Source organism: Mustela nivalis, assembly GCF_964662115.1.
Source record: "Mustela nivalis genome assembly, chromosome: 6".
Lineage (NCBI taxonomy): Eukaryota > Metazoa > Chordata > Mammalia > Carnivora > Mustelidae > Mustela > Mustela nivalis.
The window spans coordinates 104947814-104975542 of record NC_139025.1 but is presented as its reverse complement, the minus strand read 5'-3'; the positions used below and the strand labels follow the sequence as shown (position 1 = coordinate 104975542).

General features: G+C 40.9%; 1 long non-coding RNA gene across 2 annotated transcripts in view; it reads right to left on the bottom strand.

Moving 5' to 3' along the window:
* The window catches only part of LOC309866483, a 128721-nt gene that overhangs the window by 9305 nt on the left and 91687 nt on the right, over positions 1 to 27729 (bottom strand). The window contains exons 2-3 of one of the 2 annotated variants that reach the window (XR_014312714.1): positions 14097 to 14223; positions 2818 to 3121 (exon numbers count right to left, since the gene is read on the bottom strand). This is a non-coding gene — a long non-coding RNA (uncharacterized lncRNA). Of the gene's footprint in view, positions 1 to 2817; positions 3122 to 14096; positions 14224 to 27729 lie in introns of those variants that run through there. The other variant, XR_014312713.1, reaches the window with a different exon arrangement.

The window sequence follows — 27729 nt, the reverse complement described above, 5'->3', positions numbered from 1 at the left end:
GCAGCATATGACCTGGAACTTCATAGGCGAAGGGAAGAATGATAAATAATTGAATATATGGAGAAGGCTTGCAGTCTCTGTTCTGAAAGGGAAGTTGGAACCCTAAATCTCAGGTCTAGATCAAGTTTCCACAGTGGTCTTCATCCTTACTTGGATAAATATCTTTTTCAGAATCATTAAGAATTACAGTGAAGTTTTGCCCACTATGATGTGATTTTACTAGAGACCCAAGAACAATTATATCCTTTCCCAATAATTATTCTTCCCCACTCTCTCTCACCTCCTACCCTGAGAGTCTTATTCACGCAAGGTACAAGAACAGAATGGGAATGAAAGTGCCAAGGTACCAGTAGCCGTGCAAGCTCCCACAGCCAAATGAAAATGCTGATAAAACACCTGGATATAAGAGAAAGAACCTAACATTCAAGAACATCTATATCATCTAACCATACACACAAGGCACTGTGGTTCTTTTGCTTTGCTTTTGTTTTTGTGAGTTCCAAGCAGACTCACTTACTAATCCCTATTGTCACTGGTAATGTACTGGCTCTCAATGGCACTTTGTAAATTGTAGAAATCATTATTAAAATATTGGGGTTTAAGTTCAGGTAGTGGGCCTGGAAATCCAAACCTGCCTTGCCTAACCAAAAGACCCTGGCTTCATTCAGTGGACCAGGTTCTGTCTTCCTTTAAGCTGGAGCTATTGTTACCCAAGTTCCAATCGACATTGGCCACAAATGATGGAGGCACAGCCCCTGATGACACTGGGCTGGTAGTCAGCACCCTCAAAGGCCCTCAGCTGTACTGAAGAGTCTGTCCAGGCCCCCACCTCTCATTGCTCAGGATGTAAGCACTTAAATTCTTTATCTGGACCCCCTGGTATGACACCTTATACCCACCAACTGGCTTCCCATGGCCCTGCTGAGACCAGGGCCTGCCTGGGCATGATGGAGCTGCTTCCACCTCCCATCCCTGGCCTTAGGGAGAGGACCCATTCTATACTCCTTTCCCACAGGCGTGGATGCTGGTCTCTCCCTAGCTCCCCACACACCAGAGACAAATAGTGGCTCAAGGGAAAATTGAACAAAAGATAAGGAAACTAGATATACTGAACACAGAGCAGTATCACAGCCATTGAAACTTCTCATGGGGTCTATTGCTTGTCTCCACAGGCCAGAGGAGAATCAGCCCCCCAGTGCAGAAATGGCCTTAGGCCTAAGGGTGGAGCCAACCCCTGTGCTAGGCAAAGGGGACATTTGTGGTCTTCTTTTACTTCAGCCTAAGTCCTGTCTCTCAAGTTCTCATTTCCCACCCTGGCACTATCCTTTCAGGATGAGACATGGAGAAAAAGTTCATGCTTTCTAGAAAAAAAAAAAAAAAACCACTTACTTCCCCACTCCCAGAGTTTGGCCTTTCTCTCACATGCTGACCACTCACTCAGTCTAAGTCTGACACCAGGGTGTTTCCCAAAGCCTGAATCTTATGTTAGCATGGACATCTTTTTATACAAGTGTCACCACATTAGCACCGAAAAGAAGCTGTATCTTAGTGGACGGTGGGCTTTGAGACTCCTCACTGAAGCTAGACTTCCAAACCATGTACTAAAGGTTAAAATAGTCCTTTACTAAATATCTGCTGTTCCAAGTTTGGGAGTAATAGGAAGATGATCTTTCAGAGGGAGGAAAAGAGGACCAGCAGAAGGTAGGAAAAAATGAAAGAAGGAAGGAAGGGAAAGAAGGATGGGAAGAAGAAAGGAAGGAGAAATGGAAGGAAATAAATGGTAAAAGGGATTAGCATTATAGATCAGAGTGTGGGACATGCCAACGGGCAAGGCTGATTGACAAGGTTTAGGTGAAGGAACTGGGTCTCTCTGTGTAAGCCAGTCAGATGGAGGACACAAGTGTGAGGTCCATAAGGACAGAGAATCCCCTACCCCACATTCCAGTGAGGCTTCCCATTCTTGCCTCTGCCTAAGACTGCCTAAGCTGTAGTCACCAGCCACGATCACCACCCGGGTGCCTGCCCCAAGGTCTCTCCATGGTCCACCCATGCATAACTCCAGGCAGGCTGAAGCAAAGTCATCCAGATTGACCCAATTCTCCATGTTCACTTACGGCCTGCCTCAAGAAATGGGGCAGATGTTAAAAAGTCAGGAAGAAAGGCAGAACAATATTGTGACAGACCACAGGGTCATGAGGATAGAAAGAAGACATTCATTAAAAAAGCATATTCTTCCAATAATGGAGGGATAGCTCCCCTTTGATGGCCAGGTATGTTTTAAGACTGGTCTTTTTTAGATAGCCTAATGCAAAGTGGTCAATTGCAACTAATTGCTTAAATATTTCTCCCTAAGCTTTTGTGTGTCACGTTTGCCTATTTGTCTCTTCTGCTCTATTTTCAGACAAAGGGGGCTTAAGCAAAAACCTTCTGAATATATTCATGAATATTTTAGCATGTACTCTGTGTACACATTTAATATTCTCTCCAGGGCACACAGAGCAAGGGAGTGATAAGAAGAAGCTAGACCACTGTTGGTGCCAGCTGCCCAACAGCTGACACTCTTAGGAGGAAGGGGCACGTTCCCTACCCTGACAGTCTGAACAGCTTTGGCAAAGCCAAAAGAGGACACACAGATATCCCGTTCAAAGGCAGTGGGTGGCAGGGTGTGCAAGGGTGAGAAGGGAAGAAAGGAACAAGGAGGCATCTACTGTGTCTCTAAAGTGATCTAATGGTCTATTTGCATTCATTCGCTCACTCATTCATTCCAAATAAATAGTGAGTAATTGCTATGATCCTGGGTTTGTGGTAGTTTTAAGAACACAAAGCTGATTAAAACATAGTCACTGCTTCAAGGAGCTCTGAGTCAAGAGGGAATCTAACACAGAAACTAGGACCCGGATACAGTATCGCAAATGCTCTAGGAGAAGCTGAAGCAGGAATGAGAAGTCAGTGGATGTGATTTCGGTAGAGGCGTTCAAGAAAGACTCTGTGAGGGAGATGGAACTTGAGCTAAAGCTTCGCTTTCAACAGAGGACCTCCTTCAGCAGGAAGCTGCACGCACAGAGGATCGGGCACAAGAGTGGCTGAGGCAAAGTCCATGGCAGGTGTTGGTTCTGGATGGCTGGAGGGGAAGAGAAGGGACAACAAAGGTAGTCGAGAGTGGCTGCTATTCTGTTAAGGATTAAGAACCATTAAAGGATTTAGAAGCTCCTTGGCTTTGCTACTTGAAAAGATCACACTGATCAAGTTTCAGGGGATGATTAGAAGGGAGAGATGAGATTCTTGCAATGGTGCAGGAGAGCCTGGTGGGATAGAGGCAGATGAGAAGAGGACTAAAGGGATAGAGATGGAGGGATTGGACTGAGACATTTAGGGGTAAAAGAGATGTAGCAGGGACACCTGGGTGGCACAGTCAGTTGAATAAATGACTCCTGGCTTTGGCTCAGTCATGATCTCAGGGTTGTGGGATCGAGCCCTGTGTCCAGCTCCATGCTCAGCTCAGAGTCTGCTTAAGATTCTTTCTTCCTCTCCCTCAAATAAAAGAATAAATAAATAAATCTTTTAAAAAAAGATGTAGCATATGTGAGAGACTAGTCTTTTTCTCCCACAAGCACCTGTGGGTAAGGCAGCCTAGTGATTAAGAGCCAGATGATCCTGATTCAGAATCCTGCCTCTGCCACATACCAACTCTGTGACTTTGGACAAGTAATTTAACTGTTTGGTGTCTCCATTTCTGCTTCCATAAAGAAGAAAGGGGTAATGATAAGTTAATTGAATACTGGTATTAGTAAACACTTGGAAAACATTTAGAATATTACCTGCTATCGGATAGGTGCTATGTAAGTGTGTGTTCAGTAAAATAGAACCTACTTAACTTCTGACCTAGAAGAAGGGAGCCAGTGGGGATGAGATAGGGTCGGATTGGTTTTCTAGTTGGGGTGAAGGGTGGCCTGGACTGCAGTACAACTCAGTTCAAGTGTGGCCCAAAGACTGTTGTTGGTCTGCGAACTCTTTGTTAGAAGTTTGTGACAAGTGGAGGAACAAATTGAGAGTGATCATTATTCACCTTTATACCAATTTGACTTTGCTGCTATATCCATAGCTGGTAATGCTTTCTAATTTTACAACCAGTTGGACTGGAAATTTACAAGCAAAATGATCATTTCCCAGAGACGGTTTGAGAAGACTTGGTTGAGAACAGTGGTCCTCAAAAACTGTTTCATGTTAAAATCACCTTGGGGAGCTTTTAGAAACCTCTAGGGCCAGGCTGACCCCCATACCAATTACATGAAGATCTCTGAGAAAGACACTTCGACCTTCAGCATTTTTAAAGTTCCCTAAGTGATTCTAATGTGCAACCACATTTGAGAACTAGCATCTAGACCAGGACTTTTCAAATTCTATTGTTTGAAAAATGAACCACTTGGGATCTTGTTAAAATACAGATTCTAAGTCATTAGGTTGGGGGCGGGGCCCAAAGGCCTACATTTCTCACAAGCACCCAGCTGATGCTGTTGGTTTGTGGACCACACCTTGAATAGGATCCGTGCGAAATCAGTGGTGCCTATCCAACCACACTGTGTCCACTCACATAACAGTGTAGAATTTGACGTGCAAAATAAACCTGAAAGGTAGACAGTACAGAGGAGGAAGTTAAAGCTTAGAGACAGCTGTAGGCCACTAAGTAGTCACACTCAGACCTGAATCCAGGCCTCCTAACACTCAAAACCACCACTGCCCTACCACATCAGACTGTCTTTGTAAATGCTACTATTTCTGGTTTGGGCTTTGTGCTTCCATCTGCTGTTTCCTCCCTTACCCACCACTCCCTCTCCCATCCCAGTCACTGGATTCCTGATAAAGTAACTTTTAGAAAAATCATACAATTTTCTGGGCTACATTAAGGAGAAGAGGAAATTTGCCCAAGTGAAGGCCTAACCCTAAGGGAACCTCACATGTTGTCATTCTCTCCTAGGAGTAAAGGACAACCAGAGAGGAACAAAATAAGAAAAGTAGGCCCAATTAATTCAAAATGACAACATCTTCTAGGCTTGATGTGCTCCCTCCTAAAGAAGTGTTGGCTTCCTCAATGATGTCAATTAAAAAAAAAAAATCTCAAATGCTGAAATCTCAGATGTATGCCAGGACACACAGGGACGTCTTCTGACAGGCTTTTTTGACACCCCTGGTCATTTCACTGGATGTGTTTGTAAAACCTGAGACCTATACATGGAGCACAGCAGAAGGCTTGGGGTGGCCATCATGGAAACTTGGCTAAAACAAATCCTTTGTCATTGTCTGATTCTCTACGCCACTCCTACCTAGTGCAATAGTCAGTTCTTGGTTTCTTCTTCTGGAGCATTTTGTTCTTACATTGCATTAAAGTAAGATGTATGTGTGGGCCTACCCATCAGTCCACACATATCTTTCAGTGACAAGGGACACACCTTATTCGGCACTATGCTTTTAGTTGCTGGACACAAAGCAAGTGCTCAATCACATATTGTGGAGCAACTGGACAAATCCCCCCCCCAATGTAACAGGAGTTAAAATGAGGATGACCCTAATAATTGGAGAATAAGGTGTGGCATAAAGTTAGGTGAGAGATGAAAGCCTCCAAGGGGGCATCAGGCTCTGGTGACATTATGGGTCAAAGCCGGAGAGTGGGGACTTGGGAGTAAGCTTTGAAGAAGGCAAATTGGCATAAGCAAGAGAAGATGATGGGACTCTGATGTTCCCAGCTGTTTGAAGTTATTCAGCATGTCACTACGGTGACCCCATGACCACAAAGGAGATTGGGAGTCCCAAAACACAGGTGGGAGAAGGGAGTGCAGCAGTGACTCTCACTTCTACCCCAAATGGGTACAACAGAAAATGTTGGTGGGGGAGCTTCAGAGGTGAAAGATCTGGAAGGGAAAGACGCCCTCAACTTCAACCACTGTGAGCAAGCTGAAGGACATACCTGTGTCTGGGAACTTGGCTGCATGGGGTTGGGGAATTGCCAGCTTCCCAATCTAGCTGTCTTAATGGTGTTATAGAGTGTTTTATGTTAATTAAACGTCTACTGTAGTTCTGTGCCAGGAGGCTTTGCAAAATCTGGTGCATGGGGAAAACAGGACAGACGTGCTTACTGCAGGGGCCATTCCCAAATGTCTACAGACCAAAGTGGGAGACTCATAAAAACCTTCACCGGGGCCTTGACAGAGAAGACCGGAAGCAAGGAGATCCTGCAGGATGGAAACAGTTGTTGCAGAGGATTAAGGAAGGTGCCTGGGCTTCCTGCTAAAAAGAGGTAGAAATGAGATTGGCTTCCCCCTCCTCATGGAGCTCCCTTCTCGGTACACTTCACCTCTCTATTCTCAGTAAACATGGATCTGATTGGTAAATTAAAAAATATATAGTAGGAAAAGAGAAGGCTGGTGCTAAACAGCAGAAGGAAAAAAAAAGGTCAGATGTGTTAACACTAAGACCACAGTTTGTGTTTATTTTTTTTTCTAAAGATTTTATTTATTTATTTGACAGAGAACACAAGTAGTCAGAGAGGCAGGCAGAGAGAGAGAGAGAGAGAAGCAGGCTCTGCACTGAGCAGAGAGCCCGATCCAGGGCTCGATCCCAGGACCCTGGGATCATGACCTGGGCTAAAGGCAGAGGCTTTAACCCACTGAGCCACCCAGGTGCCCCGCATTTATTTTCTTTTAAGCCTTGGGGCACCCAAGGCAGAGACTACTTGCCAGGAGTATTTAGTGTGGACCATGCCCTATCCTGAAAACAATGCTCCACAAAACAATGCTTTGAGTTAGACTCAATTATTAAGCAGAAACTAGAATTAAAACATGTTGGGATAACCTCTGAAGGTTACGCATACAGTGAGCAGCAGAGCTGGAACCCAGGGCAGCTGTGCATGGGGACAGCCCTATGCACTTAACCACTACACTTTCTGTCTCCCCGCCTGTGGGCTCAGCTTGCCCCCAGGGCTTTCTGCAACATGGTGGTAGCCAGTGAGCGGAAGGGTTGCAGTCTCTCTCTCTTCCTCATTCTCCTGGTCCTCCTGCTTCTCCTCCTCCTCCCCGCCTCCTGTGCTTATAAGCTCAATGTCTGCTCAGGGCAAGAGGGAGGGATGTCATCAGAAGCTTCTTCAAGCATCTTTTCAGAGCTCTGCCTTAGCGACCCAAAGTTGTGGCCTTGTCCAAACTGTCAGAGCCATCTGCCTGCAGTCCATGTGGCAGAAAGACCATCTGTCAGCCTCTGACCCATGCCTTCCCTCTCACAGACCAATCGGGCCAGCTCCAGGCTTGCTGAGCGCCCCCTGAGGTCCCTGCCTCCACCGTCCCTCTCCCTAAAACTGACAACTCCCACGCAGTAAGAAGAGGGGGTGCAAAACTGAGAAACTATGTTCTCTCTGGGAACACACACAAACACACAGACACAGAGCAAACACTTTTTTCTCATTTGGATCTTTTTCTTCTAAGAAAGAAATTCTTTACTATAAGTTTTGATTTAACACAAATACCCACTAGATGCTGCAGGGAATATATGCTGAGAATGAATATCATCTTAATGACTCCTTATCAAGTTAAATCATATCAAGAAAAAAGAAGTGAGTGTTATAGGATTATCCAAAATTATTGTTCATGGTTTCCTACCTTTACCCATGTATTCCAGTAGTTCTCAATATTAGCTGCACAATAGAATCATGTGGGGAGCTTTAAGATAATACCAGAGCTTGGGGCCCATCCCAGACCAATTAAATTTGAATCTATGGAATAAGGGCTGAATATTGTATTTTTAAGAAGTTTGCCAGGTGATTCACATATGCAGTCCGGAGCGGGAGCTGCTGAGTAACCAAGGTACAAAAGAAAAAGAGACTGCCTGGGAAGGGGGGAACTGGGGGGCAGAGGATATGGCTATTTATTGTAGATGGTCAGGGAAGGTTTCGTTGAATATGTGGCCTTTGAGCTGAGACACAGATAAAAAGTAGCAGCAAAACATTCCATGCAAAGCACATAGCAAGCGTGAAGGGCCTAAGGTTAGACTAAGCAGTGTACTTCTGAAGCACACCAGGAACACAGTGTGGTCAAGTATGATGATGGAGCAGTTGAATGGCAGCAGATGGGGTGCAAGGGGGCAGTGGCGGGATCCCTAGAACCTTGCAGGCCAAGGGCAAAAGTTTGGAGTTTCCTCTAAATCACTGAGGAACATAGGAGTGTTTTAAGTAAGGGAAACAAATTACAATCTATTTTTATTTTCAAAAAGATCACCTTGGCCATTACATTGAAAATGGATTTGGGGGTAGTGGCAGAGTGGGACTAGAGAGATGGGCTAGAGATTATGGCAAAATATCAGGAGGGAGCTGAGGGTGTTGAAACAACGATGTTGCCTTGTGACACCTGGTCTTTGGGGTGGCCATTTGTGAACATGGTTAAATATGAGGACAAAATTCTAATATTCTCTGGAAAGTGGAGGATGAAAAGCCTGGAATCCCAGTGGCAGAGCTGAGCAGCTGAACCAACAGCAACAGATGCCTACCCCTGGACTGCTTATCTGAGGAAAACAAACCCCTATTTGTGAAAGCAACTGCAGTCAGATTTTCTATTACTAGCTACTAGGCTAGCACATTGTCAAATAATATAACCGCTCTTCTGTACTGGACACTGGTATTAGGAGAATCTAGAAATCCCTGCTTCGCTCCCAGTTTTGATGTGGTCTGTAGTTAAGAAATTTTCATTCAAAGTTGAACAAGACAAAAATATTTCAGTGCCTTGACTAAACTATGGACTAGCTGCTCTCATTTGGATAGATCCAAGAATCAAGGGCATCAGGAATTGGATGCAATCTGATTCTCACAAATCTGGCACTCAAGGGCTCACAAAAACAAGCTGGTAGAAGTGGACTCATGGGAAGAGAATTACGGTTCAAAGAGCTAGTATAGGCCCGGAAAGCATCTGATCCAAGTATAGTGCAGCAGTCTGTTCAAAGAGAAAGCTCTGGCTTCAGAGCAGGCATTGAAAACCAAGATTCGACAAAGGGCAAAGGAGCAGAGGAAAGATTCCAATCACGAGGCAATGTTGCCCTTCTCCTGGTCTTTACTACTATTTTCAGGCTAGTGCTTTCACATTAATTCATTTTATCGGAAATGTGCCCAACCTCCCAAGAAAACTGATCCTGTAACTGTTTTCAGCAGCCCCTCATTGGCAGCTTGAGGCTGAGGGGGGCAGGCGAAGGGGAGTCTCTGTCTCTTTATTGAATAGCAGGATGGGTGTCTGTCATCCTAAGCTAGAACCCTAAGCATGACTTTTTTCAGGGGGGGCTACATTATTTTATCAGTGATTAAGTGATATTATACTGTATTCCTAGTGATTTGATATTTTAATAAATCATTAGGAATGGGGGTAGCCTAGGATTTCATTCTTTTCCTTTAACACTATTTGAGGACCATTGTTCAAGTTCCAAAGTCTGGCATATAAAGGAACATTTATATAAGGTATCTTTTAGTGTGGGTTGAGGCTTGTCTATAATAACTTGGAAATTACTATACATGACATATATATTCAAATATCCACATTTTAGGTCACGGGATGCTGGTGACATTTTGATGTATAATTCTTTTGACATTTCATTTTAACTCTTACATTGACAAAAATATTTTTCAAGTTGAAGGAAATGTTCTTTAAGGTTAAAAATTCCCATTTTGTGATAACAGTATCTTTCTCCCAGAAAAGAATAATCTTTTTAATATAGAAAATGGCCTTTGTTTAAAATAAACTTAAAAAGTTAAAGTACAGTGTGCATATAGGAAGAGCCAATTTAAAAAATCTTTTTCAGTTCCCTGCTTTTATGGAGTAAAGGAAATAAGGTTTACCAGAATTTTTCCAACTGATATAGTATGGAACACTGATGTGAATATTCCACGTTCTTTTCTGAAAAATATTAAGGCACCTTTTTCCTGAAATTTAAGTCTGACCCTTTGGAGTAGTATTTAATAGTGTCGGTATACATAGTCGGAAGAGTAATATTCAACTGTAGTTTAACTTGTTTTTGTGTATGTTGCAAAAACAGTATTGTTTTTATTAAAGCAAATGGATTTTGATAGTTGCAACGTAATGACCATGATGTTAGGAAGGCAAATCTATGAGTTAATGGAAGTGTTCACAGGATTTGAAGTTCCAAAGTTGTAACTAAGGAGACTCATACACCCCAGCCCAGGTCAAAGAGAGTAAAGTGATGAAAGAATCTACCATATCTGTAATACCGCAAACAAATGGGACATTTACAAAAATTTCTATGTTTGTAGGCCATATGGAAAACCTCAACAAATTTCAGTGAATTAATATTACATAAGGAGTAGAAAGGATAATAAAGAGCAGGAATTAATGAATAGAAAACAAAGCAATGATAAAGACCAACACAATTAAGATCAATTTTGGCTCATTCATTCAACGAACATTTATTGACTGTTACAGGTACTAGGGATTCAGTGGAGATCTAAATGTGTGATTAAAAATCTCTGCTCACATGAAAATTATATTCTACTTGGGAGACAGACAATAAACAAAGTGACCAAATAAATAAAACACATAGTGTGCTGGATGGTGATGTGTATTAAGGAGAAAAAGTGAAGAAAGGAAGCTGGATACAGTAATTGTACGGCAGGGGGTCTGAGTCTCTTAGTTGGCTGAGTGTCCAACTCTTGATTCTGGCTTGGCTCATGATCTCAGGGTCATGAGATCAAGCTCAGTGGGGCATCTGTTTGAGATTCTTGCTCTCCCTCTCCCTCTACTTCTCCCCCATGTGTGCTCTCTCTCTAAAATAAGTAAAATATTTAAAAACAAATTGCATGGGGACAGGGAGATAAAAATCTTAGAGGGGATGGCTCCAGAAGATCTCAAAGAAAATGACTTGTGTTCTTTTAAAAATGAATGCAACTAGATACCTCTAGAAAATGTGATAAAAAATTAATGAATGGAGAGCAACAGTGCACACTGAGATAGTTAGCACTTACGATAGACTACATAAGTGTTTATACAGTAATAGATTATGTATCTGTGAATATATACACATAGTAATAAGCATATAAAAAATATTAAGAAAGCACAGAAATTTTTCCTCTTATAATTCTAGAAGCTGGAAGTCTAACCAAGATGTCAGCAGGGCCATGCTCCTACCAGAGTCTCTAGGAAAGATTCTCATTTCTTCCAGCTTCTGGGACGTAAGTACATATATAACATATTGTATTAGAAAACCTTAAGAGAATTCAATGTAGAGCTTCATGCCAGTAAATCTGAAGAGAGTCAAAAGTGATATGTTTTTAGAAAAAAAAGCAAGTGCCAAAACAGACTCAAGAAGAAATAATGACTAGGCCTAAAACCACTAAAGAAGTTGAACTGGTGTTTAAAAATTTAACCCCAAGGGCGCCTGGGTGGCTCAGTGGATTAAGCCACTGCCTTCAGCTCAGGTCATGATCCCCGGGTCCTGGGATCCAGCCCTGCATCGGGCTCTCTGCTCAGCAGGGAGCCTGCTTCCTCCTCTCTGTGCCTGCCTCTCTGCCTGCTTGTGGTCTCTCTCTGTCAAATAAATAAATAAAATCTTTAAAAAAAAAATTTAACCCCAAATCCCTCTCGGGAGGCAAATGATTTCAGAGACGAAATCTACTAATCTTTTAAGAATGGATACTAGTGTGTTGAATGGTAGCCTGCCCCAAAAGTATGCCTATATCAAATCACTGGCCCCTGGGAATTTGTTAAAGCAAAGGTCCTCTGTAGGTATAATTAAGGATCCTGAGATGAGAAGACTGTCCTAGATTATCCAGATGGGTCCTACGTCCAATGATATGTCCTTACAAAAGATACACATTGGAGAGACACCCAGACAGAAGAGGAGGAGGAGGGCATGAGACTGGGAAAGCAGATTGAGGAATACAGCAACAGCCACCAGAAGCTGGAAGAGACAAGGGAAACTTTCCTAGAGCCTCTGGCAGAAGTGTGGCCCTGCTGACATCTCAATATTAGAGTTCCAGCTTCCAGAACTATAAAAGGACAAATTTCTGTTGTTTAAACCCAAGTTTGTAGTACTCAATTATGGTGGCCTCAAGAAATGAATACATAGACAATCCCAATATTATGAAAAACGTTCTAAATAATTGGGGGAAAAAGAGAAAGTTTGCAACTCATTGTATGAACCTTGTACAACCTTGATACCAAATAAGCTAAATTCAGTTATGACAACAGATACATAAATACCAAACAGAATGTGAGCATCCTGAATATAACCATGTATGTTTTAAAATAATATACTCTACCTAAGAAGAGATTATCTTAAAAATGCAAGGTGGTTTAACAAGAAAAAATATTAATTTCCATTAACAGCTTGAAGGAAGAAGATATATAATTGTCTTAATATGTACAAAAATGTATTTTATAAAATTCTGAATACTTAATGATAAAATTACTAGAAAAGTAGGAACAAAGGAAAAATGCCATCATCTTAAAAAAGTTATCAAAAATGTAGGGTAGGGAGGCCTGGGTGGTTCACTCAATTAAGCATCTGCCTTTGGCTCAGGTCATGATCTCAGGGTTCTGTGACTGAGCCCAAAGTTGGGTTCCCTGCTCAGTAAGAAGTCTCCTTCCCCCTCTCCCTGTGCCTCTCAGTCCCTCTTCCTCTGTCTCTCTAACAAATAAAATCTTAAAAAAGAAAAAGTAGGGCAAACACTTCCATAATGAAATTCTTTAAGGTCAAGAATAAGATAAGGGTGGGGACAGGGATTGTGGCCCACAGCCAATGGCTGACTGATCCCTGGAAAAGTCAGGCCATGTTGCTTCCAGGCAGCATCACTGGAAGGTGCCAGTATCTTCCAGAGATCCTGGTGGCATCAGACGGTGGCTATGTGTCAGCTTAGCCCACATCTTTGCCTCATTGCTCCCTCTGCCCTCTGCTGATCCTCTTATTCCCTTGAAGGTTTCAAGTGAGAGCAATCCTCCTCAATAAATCACTTTGACAAGAAACCACATCTCTGACTCTGCTTCTAGGGAGCCCCAACCCAAAACACTGAACAAATCTCAATGTCAAGTTCCCTGACTAGATTATTGCTAAAAAAAACCCCAAAACATCCCTTGTCATTGCTCCATAATAGCACAACATAGCCATATCTAGCCATATTGTCACAAAAACATTTTAGGTCAGCTGAAATATGTGGACTGCAATGAGGCTTGCTGATCTAAGAAACTTGATGCTATTTTCCAATATTCCCAAATCATTCTGATTTTCTCTCTGCTTCACCCATTTCACAGATACAGTATGTCACTGAAAGTCATAGAATCTTAACTCTAAATTCTTCAACATTATGATGCAAAAACATTAAATTATATGCTAACTTTGAACTTCAGAACTTGAAAAGGCCCAAGAGACTGCTGCATCCATCTTTTTTTTTTTTTTTTTTCCCAGATGAGGGAGAAGAAAGTGAGAGCAGGGAAAGAGCTGGCCCAATCCAGAATTTCCTGTGTTCTCTCCACTCTATTCTCTCCACCCTAAGTCTGGAAAAGGTAGGGAAACAATGGTTCCAAGAAGCCAACGGGGCTGATCTTCTCCTTTGCACACATGGGAGAGAGTCCCAACCCTGAAGCACCTAATATAGCTTTATTATTTTATAAATAAGAAATTACTTAATTGGTCATAGCACATGATTACTGGTTGTGATCCAAATAAGATCCTATTTCTCTTAAGTCTTAGTTGTGCTTTAACTACATAAGGCTATGTGTCTACAAAATATTTTTAATATATGGCATTCTAAAAGTCTTCCTAATACTTAATATTTTGATTCAAATTAAATTATTTTTTAAAAGCCTAGAATGTGTTTGATTTTTCCTTCATTTTGAATGCAAAGATACTGGGTTGCCTGTATGTCCAATCAGGAAACCAGAATACATGTAAACATGAGCTGCAGTTTCCCTATTGTAAAGGAGACAATGTTCAAAGTGAAGATCTCTGGAGTAGAAATTCTACCTATACTCATTTATCACTTTGTGTTTAGAACTTATGTTGAAGATGTGAGATAACTGGGAACTTTCCAAGGAACAAAAGACAAGCCAGTCAAGCACACCCACCTGCAGCAACGTGAAGTTCAGTGTCACCAGCGATACATTGAGGAGACAGAGAAGTCTTGGGTTCTCAACAATCCCACAAAGCAAGGCGGCCCCACCATGGAACTCAGCAACAAGGAAAGACTGAGATCTGAGAGTCATGACAAGGATATAGAAAGAGTGTTCAAATGAGCTTCACTGGTAAGTCATGCTTTAAAAACAATGACCAAACAAAGTCAAGCATCTCAGTTTTTAAAAGCTGCTTTGGGAGACCTCTGAGTTGATCTATGTCTATAAGATGAAGTCAAACCGCTAATGGTGAGCAATAATGTTCTGTCTAGAAGAGTTGACTCTGGTCTGTTATAGCCAAAGTGGGGGTGGGAGAGCAAAGGAGGGGTGAGGAGTAAATCACAGGATTTAAACACATGGTGACAAGGCCAGGTGCCCAGGGATAGACAGATTACTAAGAAATTTATGATACGGTTATTTCAATTCTGAGTCATGGCAGTGATTTATTTTTAAGTTCCAATGCACTCTGGACATTTTATAGTCAAGATACAACCATTTGGAACATTTAATATCCATGAAGAGAATGTAAAACAAGAATGTAAATGAAAAAAAAAAAAGGATTTTTTTCATTATTTCTGTTTATTCTTTATACTGCATTTTTAGACTTTAAGATCTCCAAGGATTTTTCAGAAAAAAAAAAAAAAAAAAAAAAAAAAAACAAAAACCAACAAAAAAAAAAAACCCCAGCATTTAGTATCAGGCATTCAGCAGGGGATCTGATTTGCCAATCTTGGGTATAGACAGATCTGAGGTCAGTTCCAAGAATTTCACAACTTAGGGTTTGAGAGCTGTAGTAAGACCTGAGACCTAGAACCAAATAATTCCTACCATAGATACAGACCTTTTTGGCTTATCTTCTGGTTTCATACTCAAAACAGACAAAAGGATCACTGGGCTACAGAAGTAGAAAATCCCATCTTCTCTATACTGATTGTCAAGATACATGGAGGAGACTTCAGAATCAAGTTAACTCCAGCCTCTCCCTCCCCACTCTACCTTCAGTCCCTGTCCATCTTAGTTTGGAACTCCTTCAAGCATCTGGCCCTTCCTGTCTCCCTCCATCTTCCTCCCTCCAGACCCAGACCACTATCCTAAAGTCCATTTCCACTCCCACTGCGCTGCAGGATGACACAACAATTAGCCTCCTGGGAGAAAACTTTGATCATGTCATGCCTAAAGATGCCCACAGCATTGGGTTCAAAACTGTAATAGAACATTAAAATACCCTTCACATTTTGGTCCATGGTTTGGCAAACTATGGCCCATGGGCCAAATCTTGTCCACCAACTCTTTTTGTAAGTACAGGTAAGGTTTTATTGGGACACAGCCCTGCCCATTCATTTACATATTCTCTACAATTGTTTTCACATGACAAGGATAGATTTAAGTCTCCCCCAAGCCATAAATGCTTATTATCTTTACAAAAGAAGTTGCTGACTCAGATCTAAGCCTCAATCCAGTTTTTTAGTCTCTTTTTGTATCTGCCTCCAACATAATTTCCCCATATTCTAAAATCAGACTGGTTTTCTTACTATATTCTAAACATACCATTCATTGTCTTTTAAGGTTACTTACTACTGAATGCATTGTTAATATAGCAAACTTCCTTTCTTTAAGACTCAACCCAAATATTATCATCTCTGTGAAGCCTTCCCAAATTCCCACGGGTAGATTGGCCTCTTCCTCCTCTATTCTGTATTAATACTTTACACAGGCTTCTGTTTAGCATTTATTACATCTTATTGCATTGAAGTCACTCACCAGTGTTCCTTTTAGCCTGTGAGCTCTTTGAGGTCTGCATTTTGTGTTCCAAGTGTCTAGCAGAATGCCTGACTTATCTGAGTATTTATGCCACACTGGCCATGGTGTATTAAATTACATTAATCTCACAGAAAATTGTTCTTGCAATTTGTCCCTATAATAAAAAAATAAAAATACAGAAAGCAAAGCTGAATCATTTATACTTAAGAACTATGTATTCTTATCAATGAGTTATCAATAAAAATATGGGTGTTCATAAAACAAAATCTTATTAAATTACTTCTCATTTTCTTTCTAAAGAAATAACAATTACCAAACTGAGTTTTAATTAAGACTATACACTGGCATCCCTTTCCTTCTCAATAAAAATCCACTCTCCCAAGTAGGGATTTATTGACTAGAATCTTGAATTCAACTTTCCAAACAACATAGGTAAATCCTTTCTCAGTCCTATAAATCTCTATATTGACAAACTGACATATTTAATATTTAACCTTAATTCAAAAGGACTTGAGTGGGCGCCTATGTTTCAGAGTTAGAGGAAGTGAAGAGACATAGGAAAGGTAGAAGTAAATTAGTGACACCATCTAGCCTATCTTTCTCTAACACTATAATGCCTCTCAGTAATTCCCCAAGCTGAACCAGGCACATTTCTGAAAGATTGTGGCAATTATTTTTCATTTAATAGGCTAAAACAAACACTGGAATAAAATGTTCAACCCATACCACTGAGACTGATTGATTTCTTTTGTATCTACTATATAGAGAAGTAATTTTGTTTTTATCGTTGACAAAGTACTAGCCCTATAGTTTCTTGAAAATATACATAGAAAAATAATGGGAGGCAAAATATTAGAAGGTATTAGAAATATTTTCCTCCTGGAAAAGGCTCTTATACTGAAGTTTGAACACACATGATGGTGGCTCACGCTTGGTCCCAAGGACCAATGACACCCTATTGCCTTGTGTAGTCTCAGAGCATCTCCCATTACTGTTGTTGAAATGGCTAGGGTAGATGGTTGATGAGCTAGACAGACATTATTCCACCTCTGTCTGTGGCCCATTCCAGATCATGTTCTTTAATCCCGTTCCTATGATGACAGGAGTTGTATGAGGCTATCATGGTTGAAAATCAAGTTCACATCCTAGGGTTACTGAAAATAAACTGATTTTGAATCAGGAGACCTGACCCTGAACCAAGTTTTTAAAATCACTTTAGAGCTCTCATATTGTCATCTGAAAAATGGGAGAGATAACAGAACACCAATTGCAAGTTTGAATTTATAAGGTAAAGGTGAAAAATGAATCCATAAAACTGTAAGAAATATAGATCACTGTAAGAAAAATACCTTAGGGTGGCAAAGGCTTTTCTTTTTTTCTTTTTTTAAGATTTTATTTATTTATTTATTTAGACAGATGGAGATCACAAGTAGGCAGAGAGGTAGGCATAGAGAGAAGAGGAAGCAGGCCCCCTGCTGAGCAGAGAGCCCAATGCGATGCGGGCTTGATCCCAGGATGCTGGGATCATGACCCGAGGCAAAGGCAGAGGCTTTAACCCACTGAGCCACCCAGGGGCCCATGCAAGCAAAGGGAAAAAAACCAGAGGAAAGGACCAGAGGGTCTTCCCCTGAGGGTTTAGAAACAAAGTTGTTCATCAGAATTGAGTGAGCTATGTGAAATTATGTCCTGAAAAGTAGTTAGCTTTTCTTCGTTCTATGTTCAAACTAGGATTTGGTATGTTTCCTCAACATGGAATAGCCTTAAAAGGCCAAATGCGTGCCGAGATTTTCCTGCTGTTCCAATTACTTCTGAAAGTCTCTACTGCATATTCCATTTCCCCTATGTATAGTGCTATAGCGGTCTGAGAGAAAAGCATGTTTTCCTTATTTGTTTTTCTTGATGTATGAATGCCAGACACTCAGAAAAGATGGGCAAGACTTTAAGATGTCAAACAGATCCAGAGAATCTAGAATAGTCAAAATCCATGATTATAAGAGTGAATGGCCATTCGGACTTTCAAACAAAGTTTAAAGGCAGTGATAAACTGGTTAAAACATCAGCATCATTTGCGGCAAATGCTTAATGTTCTTTTTTTTTTTTAAGATTTTATTTATTTATTTGACAGACAGAGATCACAAGTAGGCAGAGAGGCAGGCAGAGAGAGAGGGGGAATCAGGCTCCCCACCGAGCAGAGAGCCTGATATGGGCCCGATCCCAGGATCCTGAGATCATGACCCGAGCCAAAGGCAGAGGCTTTACCCCACTGAGCCACCCAGGTGCCCCCTTTATGTTCTTAATATACAATAAACAATTTCAAAATGGTAAGGAAAGATATTGACATATTCAGAGAAACACTGTCAAAGACACAGATAATTCACAAAAGAAGTAATGAAAATAGCTAATAAATATATGCAAATGTAACTTTACTATTGGTCAAGAAGGCAAGTTCAAGCAAAGATGCTGTCCATTTATTACAATATTCTCAAATATGCCTATCACAATCCTGTGTGCGGTGCTTAAAAACCAAATGTCTAGGCTTCATCTCTCAAAGATTCTGCTTTAGGAGATGAAAAGTGAGAGTAAGAAGCTGTTTAACAATTTCAAAAGATGGACTCATAGTGAGATCACTTATTCCCCTTATACTTCAGTGGTTTCAATGCCCAGCACAATTATATCTTACAACTTCTCAATTCATGAATTTCTCATTTTGTAAAAGTGGTATATTTTATTTGTTAAGGTAGCTCTAGAATTTTCTTTGTACTGCTTTCATTTAAAAATGTTGAGAGTTCTATGTTTATAAATGTATCACGAAATTTCCTTTTTAAACCTCTGTAGGCATTTCTCCATCGTTTTCTGGTTGTTTGTTTTGTTTTGTTTAGAGGTAGAATTTGAGGAAAACCTGATTTAAAGGTAACTTTTTTTTTTTAACTTCCTTGATGTGTGTGAGTTTTTTATTTCCAAATTTGGAAACATTGTTAAGATGTTAAGCTATTGCTAAACCAAATGAATTTATCTTTTATTTGACTTATGTTCTTTCAATTCATTACTTAGCACAGAAAAGTTACCTTCTGCTATATCTCTGATTATTATTTCTGTTTCTATTGTTTTGGTTTAATCCTCAAAATTACTTGTAGTTCTATTTTTTTAATGTTATTTTACGTTTTTCAGTGTTCCAAAATTCATTGTTTATGCACCAACCCCAGTGTTCCATGCAATGCGTGCTCTCCATAATACCCACCACCAGGCTCACCCAAACCCCCAGATCCCTCCCCTCCCAAACCCTCAGTTTCTCAGAGTCCACAGTTTCTCATGGTTTGTCTCCCACTCCGATTTCCCCCAACTCACTTCTCCTCTCCATCTCCCCCTGTCCTCCGTGTTATTCCTTATGATCCACAAGTAAGTGAAACCATATGATAATTGACTCTCTCCGCTTGACTTATTTCACTCAGCATCTCCTCCAGTCCCATCCATGTTGATACAAAAGTTGGTTATTCATCCTTTCTGATGGAAGCATAATATTCCATTGTATATATGGACCATATCTTCTTTATCCATTCATACTTAATTCTCTTATTTTAAAGTCAGTTCCTGACCTTTCAAACAGCTTCTCACTCATTGATTTTTATCTTGAACTCTCCATATGTATTCTGGATGGTTTATTTACTTGTATTTGTCTCTACATCACTGATCAATTTATTTGTGCAGTATCAGAATACCTCCGAACCTGCTGTGCTTCGTGTCTTCCAATAAGGATTTTTAAGTTGATCTTGAAATTTCTATTTCTTTGTACTTGTTTTGACTGGATCCTTTTGGCATGTTTGTCCTCATCTCACTATTTTCTGTTATGACAGCCTGTTCTTGTTCTGATATTAAAGGTAATCTCTTCCTCCAAGTCTTCCTCCCTTTATGTTTCATGATCAGTTCATAAGCACACACATATTTATATCTGTGTCTATGTCTACACCTATATCTTTATCCCCATTGGTTTTTTTCTTCCCTCCCTCCATCTCTCCCTTGTTTTTTGTACCACTAGGAATTAAAAACCCTAGTTTTACAAAGATGTAGGCACTTTATTTTATTGTACCCCCTAAAGGTAAGTAAGCACAATGTATTTGGGGAATAACTTCCGTTAAAAAATGGTGAATAGCTAGAACACTTTAAATTGGGTTAGAAATTTGGAACCTCATAAAATAAGATCCTCAGAATACTTACAGAACTAAAGGAGACCCAAGTTTGTATTATTTATAGCTATATTATTTGTGTAATTTGTAGACAAATTATTGTAGACTGGAGTCGTAAGATGAATATGCTAGGGCCCAGAGAGAGGCCTGCATCCTGAATGTCACCCACAAGGGAATTAAAGCTTCACAGGAAAAATCAAGTGTGCTGCATTACCCAAAGCACTTCTGGTCACTGGGTCTCAATAAAATGTTATCATCCTGGAAGAGGTTGGAGAAGGACATCTGAAGTGACTAAGGGAATAGACACCCAGGATTCCTGCTCACAGGATTGGGGAAGACCTGATAGAAAAGAGAGGGTGAGTTCTAATGACACATAGTGATTTCAAGAGGACCAAGAAATAGTCCCATTCATTCATTCATTCATTCCTCCCTCTTCCCCTCCCTCCTCTGTCTCACTGTCCCTCCTTTCCTGTCCCTCTCCACACATACAGATGGAAGTAGAAATTTTTAAAAACCATAATTAAGCTTTATGAATGAGCTTCCTAGGATCTAAAGGTGAAGAAAAGGTGGCAGATCCAAACTTTTCAAGGTGACCTAGGGAAGGATAGCCCTGGATGTCAGGGACAATATCGTGAGCTGGCTGGATGGCTAAACCAGTTCTGCTGCAGCCTTTCTGATGCTTGTATGACTGCACAGTGGATGATAAGTGTTCTCTTCATCTTTTCCTTCTCCCATGCTTTCAAATATTTTTATGCAATTGGCTGTGGAATTTCTACACTTTTTGTTGTAATGCTCTTGTAAGGTGCTGATTCTCAGCACTGACTTCAATAAATGAAGAAATTAGATAAGGAAATACAACAGAAAATAGGACACAAATAGAAATAACGCATCCCTTTTCAGAATTACCTCAAATGAACCTTTAAGGGTTCATGTGGCAGAATTTCAATAGCAGATGATTCTGTCCTAAAATATAAGGACCAACATCATTATTGAGCATTTTGTAAGACTCTAAGTGAGTCCCTAAAGTTATAATGTGTTATCAATGTGGTCGCCATTTTATGATGGATCTTTTTAAAAGTATTTCCTTTGGTTTTGCCAGAGAAAGATACATAACTACCATTTATTGAAGGGCAGATAAAGTAGCATGCACTTTTTATCATTTCATTTAATCCTGAGAACAATAGCCTCTCAAGATTGGGAGTATTCCCATTTTACAGATAAATGAAGCTTACTGAGTTTAAAAATTACTGAAACTCACAACACTATCAATTGATGGGGGTTAAGATTTTTAAACCAGATCTAACTTGACTCTGAAATCCAAGTTCTAAACTACTTCCAGCTTAATTACAAAATACTGATGTTAGTCTGCTCGGGCCACAAATGGACCTGTCTATAAAGAAAGGGCTGTCCTGTGGCAGAAGGAGAAAACTTCGTACTTTGATTCTAGGGGTGAAACAAGTAAGCAGATGATGGAGGGTGCCAATGTCAAGTTCAGAGTTCCAGTCTCTTATACTTTACCAGAGCCTGTACAGTGGGGCAGAGTGTTCCTAAGTGAGCCTGTCATGCCTGACAACTCGAAGCAGACCAGCAATGAAGAAACCTCCTATTTCCTCCTGCTTTGCCTCTCCATCTATTCCATAGCTCTGAGCTCACCGGTCTCTTGGGCTCAGCTTTTCGTGTTCTCCCCTCCTGCTGTAAATATGGTCCCCTTGGGTCACATTCCTCTTCTTCCTCCCCTTAAAGGAAGCTGTAGTGACCTCTCCTGCTTCGGCTGGTGTCTGACCCCAGCCAATTTCTGGGTTTGGCTTGTTACTCCCTCATTTGTGCTGACAGCTGGAAGGGAGCCCCATCTGTTTCACAAGAAAAAGTTTGTCCCAGGAAGATCGTATGAAGAAGATCTTTCTAGTAGTTAGGGCCATCAAAAGATGTAATGTTCTGCCAGCCAACGATTTTTGTCACTGGAGGTATTTGAATGTAATTGTATGAGGATTTGGTAGTGGGAATATCATCTATATCTAAGTTTTGATACAGTAAAAACCTCAGTGGCTTGCAACAACTCAGGCCTATTTGTCGCTAAGCTTACACATTCATCATGATTGCCACGAATCTCTTCTCTATCTTCCTCCCTTGGAGGCCTGGGCTGTTAGAACCACCCCTCCCTGAGACATTGGAGGTCTCATGTCAGAGGAAAAATACTCATGGCAAACCATGAGTTGTTTCTTAAAGCTCAGAAGTGACATAACTCTCGATATTTCATTGCCCAAAGCAAGAGACAAGCTACTCCTTTGCTACGAAGGGTGGAGATAGAGAGTCCTCCCCCAGGGAGGGGCGCGATAAGTCCTCCGGCCAAGCTTTGCATCAGAGGGATGGAGACGTAGGAGAGGCAGCAAATCTCTGGAATAGTGACATAATCTACGACAATGCCCATGCCATAAAGAGAGGTTATTAAGAGTACTGCTTTGGGGGCTTAGGTGAGATGACTTCTAACTTTCCTTCAAACCTTAAAATTCTCCGTTATGCCAGGGTTCACCAAAGTTTCTGCGGGAAGCCATTACTTTCAAGATACTGAGGCAGGGAGGTGAGAGCTTGGAAAAATGTAAATAGTAAAGTTCCTGGGTCACTTTAGCAGCAGCTTCTCACTAGATGTTTTGACGCAGACACTGTCCAACTCAGTCTGCTGTGGTGCCACCCAATAGAAACTTCAGTGAGAACCACATATGTAATTTCAAACTGTCTGGGAGCCACATGATAAAAAGTAAAAGGAAACAGGTAATATTCATTTTAATAAGGTATTTTGTTTAACCTGACATATTTAAAATATTTTCATTTCAACATGACATCAACATAAAAACTATTAACGAGATATTTCACATCCATTTTTTCTTAGGAGTCTCAGTACGAGTCTTCAATATCTGTGTATTTTATACATAGACCACATCTCAATTTGTAGTAGCCACATTTTAAGTGCTTACTAGCCATGTTCGGCTAGAGGTTATAGTACTGGACAATGCAAACTTTGTGGAAGATGGTGAGGTTCTGGCATCAGACACACTCGAATTTGGGGTCTCAGGTTCAGGAGGGGACCGAAAGTTCTGCTATTGACCAGAGCTAGAGAGAGGAAGAAAAAATAAAGAAGGCTCTATCTATATCAATAGAATGGCACGAGTGTGGTACAGTGGGTAAGATAGTAGGGGTGGGTTCTGACAGGCCAGATGAAAAACCAACTAGATTTGAAACCGGCTATGCCACCTACCAGCTCTGTGGCCTTAGGTACATTTCATAACTTCTCTCAGTCTGTCTTCCTATCTGTAAGAAGAGGAGAATGGTCTATACAAGGATTATGGTAGCACACATTTGTGGCCTGGCACATAACAAATAATAAATGGTTATTAATAGTAACATTTTATTATTTCATGAAGGAGGAAAGGGTAAAGGAGACAAGTGTCACTGACACAGGAGGGGAGACATCAGTGGTGGTCATGGACTAGGTTAGAGTTGACAGGGAGTGGATACCAATTGTCAGGTGGAGAATGTTGGTCAACTCTGCTTTCCTTCACTCTTCACAGATCTTTCTAAATCACTGCCTTCCTCTAGAAACTTTCTCCCTTCAACTAAACTTCCTCCAGCTAGCACATTCTCTGCTTCAAGTAATTCTAGGTAGATAGGCTTTGAATTTCACATTCTGAAGGACTTGGAGAAAGAATCCATTCCATAAATGAAAATTAGGTCTTGTCTTCTGGAGGAAAAAAAAAAAAATTAAAAGGTTTTATTTATTGGACAGACAAAGAGACAGCCATACAGGGAATGCAAGCAGAGGCAGGAGGAGGGGGAGAGGGAAAAGCAGGCTTCCCACTGAGCAGGAAGCCTGATGTGGGGCTTGATTCCAGGACTCTGGAATCACGACCTGAGCCAAAGGCAGATACTTAATGACTGAGCCACCCAGGCCCCTCTGAAGAAAATTTCATTCAAGATGGTGTCTACAGCTCTGACTCCTACCTGTGGCAGCCTGACTGTTACATAATAAGGGAGTCTCCTCTTGAGACAGTAAGCCATTTTGTTTCTGGCCAAATTCAGCATGCTATGCAGGCACAGAAACTAAGGAACCCTTTTTCTTTTTCTTTTTTTTTTTTTTAAGTGTTTTGGGTTTTTTGTTTGTTTGTTTGTTTTTTAATGACAGAGAGGGATAGCAAGAGAAGGAACATAAGTAGGGGGAGTTGGAGAGGAGAAGCAGGCTCCCCACTGAGCAGGGAGCCCGATATGGGACTTGATCCCAGGATGCTGGTTTCATGACCTGAGCCGAAGGCAGACACTTAACCATCCATGTGCCCTAAGGAACCCTTCCTTAAGAGCGTATTTCCAGCATTATCATCAGGGACTCAGCACTGAGCCCAACAGAACATAAAGAGATAGAGAGCATACCCCAGAATTAATGTACCTTATCATTGTGGTCAGGAGAAAAAGAAGACTGGGGTGTTTGAAATATGAGTAAAAGCCAGACCCTCTTCTTTGGCTCTGCCTTGAGAAATTCTTCCCCTAAGTCTTTCCACAAGCCAGCCAGACCTCAAGTTCTTTACAATATGAGCATCTTGGGAGCTAGCACACACGGACTTCAAAATTGTTATCAGGGCCTTCCCTGGGATCAAAAAACAAGCAATATGGATTACACTTTTGGATGCCAAGTTTGAGAAGGCTCACAATACACTAATTTTCCAGGACAATGAGTGTCTTAAAGTTGATCCCTGATCCTGTAGCAACACAGAGAAAGAGCTATGTCCTCTGGCCAGCCAAGAGGCCCTGTTTTCTTAGCAACTGGCACCATTAGCCTCAGAAGGGGATAAGCAACCATTGGAATTTCAAATGGCGAATTTCCCAGAAATGCATTCTTCTTTTCTGAGAACAGCACAGATTGGATGGCTTCAATGAGGTACCTGGGGTGATATCCTGGCACCCAAAATACAGTAAAAATATTGCTTGGGTGTTTCATACTAAGAATCATTTATAACTTCAATTTGCTATTTACCTTTAGCATACATCACAGGAAAAAAACCGTATTTTTCTAGCAGTAAATTACTAAACATCAACTGTAATTTTCCCAGAATCAAATAAGAACGTATACAATTGAGATAGATCACAAAAATATAGTTTTCACTCTATTTGATTTCGCTCTCTTACATGAATAAGAAAACAAATGAATTTTTTATGAACTTCACTTTCATCATGAATAATGTTGTATATGACATTTAAACATACTCTTAATTATTTACTACATTTTTTCTGTTAATTTTGGGGTACTTAAAAATGAATTGAGATTTCCTTTGCTGGGGTGAAGGGGGGGAGTTTTGTATGAACCAAACTTTCTGGTTTTCTATGCAATCTATTCATTTCAAGGACATTCCCCGTATAGGACCCAAATTCTCTATTTCCTTTGCACTGCAGTTTAATGAAACCCCAGCATTTTTCTTGCTCCAAAAATGCCAAATGTAGTTAAGAATGCCTTGATAATATGCTATTGCTAAAAACTATTTATATTCATAGATTCCTGACAGTTTACTGCTTTTTGACATGGTATCTCTCATTGTAGAGTTTAGGCCAGTATGTATGTAGATGTATTACATGTATATTTATGTTACATAATTAACACATACAAATATTTCACTGCATTTTGGTCTCCAATTGGTACCAAACATATCTATACTCTGAGAAAGAAAAATATGTAAAGCTCTTATTATCAGGATATAATTCTAGATATGCATCTATAAATCACCTTTAAGTGGTTATGAATATTTTAGAAGCAAGGAATAATGTATAGGAAAGCAGGATGCCCTATTTCAACCAATGTCAGTTTCACATTTTACCGGTTCTGTTTGAAAGAACTCATTACCATCAAGTATGAAATTAAAAGAGAAGCCGAGCTAGTCACTTCTGTGAAGTCAATGTGTATATATGCGTGTGTACAGGTGTACGTCTTGGTGTGTTTCAAGTCAAGGAAAGGCATCCATGAGAGTAAAAAATGTTTGGCAAAAGGAGATCATCACTCTCCACTTGATGGGATAACATGCAGTGTCTTTCACAAGCAAATATACAGGAACCTTTCTCTTCATGAAAATTTGGGCTAGAGAGGGGGAGTATGGCTGGCGTGGCAGGTAGGGAAGTATGCTGACCTAGGGATGAGGAAGAGGATGGGGAAGGGGAGGGCAAGCCCACAGACACCCAATCACAATCTTATGGCTAATTGTGTAACTTGTCAGTGGGCGGTGTATTTGTGGAATCTTTCCCTGCTGGCCAGATAATGAGCAGGCTCTTCTTGGACAAGCGTATCTAAATGCTGTTTGTATCTCATTTGGGGAGCTCAGGACCACCAGAGGCCTGCGTGTGTTTCACAGCAGCCACACGACGCTTATTCCCAACCTGTGTTTAAGCTCAGAGAGCAAGGTTCCTTATGAGGATGGCCATAGTTCAACATCTTTGGCCTCATTTTAAAAAGTTAACACACCATAATGGTGTGTTCATTCTAGCAACAGCAAGTATGTGAACAGCCTAAAAAGAGAGAATGAATTAAAATGCTGTTAATTACGCTTGAGGGTATGACATTCCTTCCCAAGTAATTACGAAAAGGAGACGCGTCCCCAGTGTTTCTGGTTCCTGACGGTTTACACAGAAACTGGAAGGAGGGTGTTCTACCCATCTACCAAGTCCTTGGCCTCTTGGTTCCCTGAGAAGGATGTTTAAAGCCTCTGTCCAGTATGTGGAAAGCTATCTGCATGACTTGAGGGCCACAGACTTGCTGTCAAGAAGTAGGTGAGCCAGAAGGGTGCCTGTGGTCATAAACATAACCCCGTTTCTACCTCATACACTTATTAGAATAGAATCAGGGAAATTTAGAGCATTCTGGGGAATTACTTATTCACAAAAGCAGTCTCTGAGGCCCAAGGTCACACAGCTGGCTCATGTAAGAACTTTCAGTTGTGCTTCCCGTCGTACACAAGGTCCTCACTCATCCATTGAGTGGGAAAAAAGGAAGAGAAAGGAAAGTAGGTAAGGAGTGGTTAATGCTGAACCCTGGAAGCTCAAGTCACTGCTTTTTTTCTTTAACAAATCTGTCACCTTGAGAGTCTCCCTTGACCCCTTGCCCCAGTTACCAGAGGGAAAGCGATGCCAGGCACAGCGGAAATAGGAAATGTGACACGTCTGGTGCATTGTCTTTGGCAAATGGATTACAGAAAACACTGATGTTTTTTTATATTGTTTCAGCTGTGCTGGGGGACAGTCTGGAGTTGTGGGGTGGACCTTGGCAGATTACATGTGTATCAGAGTTCAGAGGTTTATTTGTTCTTGCGGAGATTCCAAATACTCTTGAATGCGGCACAGAAAATGAATTAAGAGGGAACAGGGCAGCTACAGGTACTCACAGACGTGAGGAGACTTAATAAAGCCTCTGTTGAGATGAAAGGACCTTAAACTCCATTAGCAGTATCCTTGGGAAAAAACGAAACAAAACAAAACACGCATGCTAGCAGGACATCCTGAAACGACTGTCACTGGAGCAATCCACTCCAAAGACTTTCCACCTAATTGAAATTAATGATGCCTCCAGCAGCTTAGAGTGAGTCCCCCAGACCTCCATCTACACAAACCCAACAGGCAGG